Source organism: Sinocyclocheilus grahami, unplaced genomic scaffold, assembly GCF_001515645.1.
Source record: "Sinocyclocheilus grahami isolate Dianchi unplaced genomic scaffold, SAMN03320097.WGS_v1.1 scaffold595.1, whole genome shotgun sequence".
Lineage (NCBI taxonomy): Eukaryota > Metazoa > Chordata > Actinopteri > Cypriniformes > Cyprinidae > Sinocyclocheilus > Sinocyclocheilus grahami.
In genome coordinates, this window is record NW_015505774.1 from 555,743 (window position 1) to 556,448 (window position 706).

General features: G+C 33.4%; 1 protein-coding gene across 1 annotated transcript in view; it reads left to right on the plus strand.

Moving 5' to 3' along the window:
* atp5pf (ATP synthase peripheral stalk subunit F6) overlaps positions 1–706 on the plus strand; it is a 7,695-nt gene that overhangs the window by 494 nt on the left and 6,495 nt on the right. The gene's annotated exons all lie outside the window — the stretch shown is intronic.

Here is a 706-nt window from a genome sequence, read left to right on the forward strand (position 1 = left end):
TATATAGGTCTGTCACGATGACAACTTTTTGTTGTGCGATATATCGCCCCAGAAATAATTGTGATAAGCGATATTATTGTCAATTTTAAAGACCATTTTATGCCACTGAATATATAATCATAATGTAACAGCATAATAATGCAGGAAGGCCTACACGCTTCCAAATTACAACAAACTTTTAATTTAAGAATATTTAGATCAAGGAAATGAAGTATCAAAACATTAGATACCTTAAAAAAACTGAATAAGTAAATAAACATTTTCTAACAAAAAGTAACAAGTAGAAAAAAAGAAAAATGCACAAAGAACTTGTCTGGAGATTTTTCCCTGACCTTCTTTTCTCTGTAAATGAAGGGTGCACACTATTGCTGAAAAACACAATCACTACTCAGCAGTCAGATGTCCGTATGCACAAAGGCACAGATCCCTAAACAAGGCCATATCTGCAGATGAAACTTTTTTTTGTAGAAGCATTTTTTAAATTTGACCTACACCACGTTATGTACGAGAAGCTGCAAAAGGCACAGGCACAAGTGGAATATACAAAACATGGTGACATTAATATAAATGGTAAGTAAATATAATGGGCGATATATTGCGTCACCAAAAATGATTGAGGTCATGTACATATATTGCGCGATAAGTCGATGTATTGATTATTGCGACAGGCATATATATATATATGTGTGTGTGTGTGTGTGTGTGT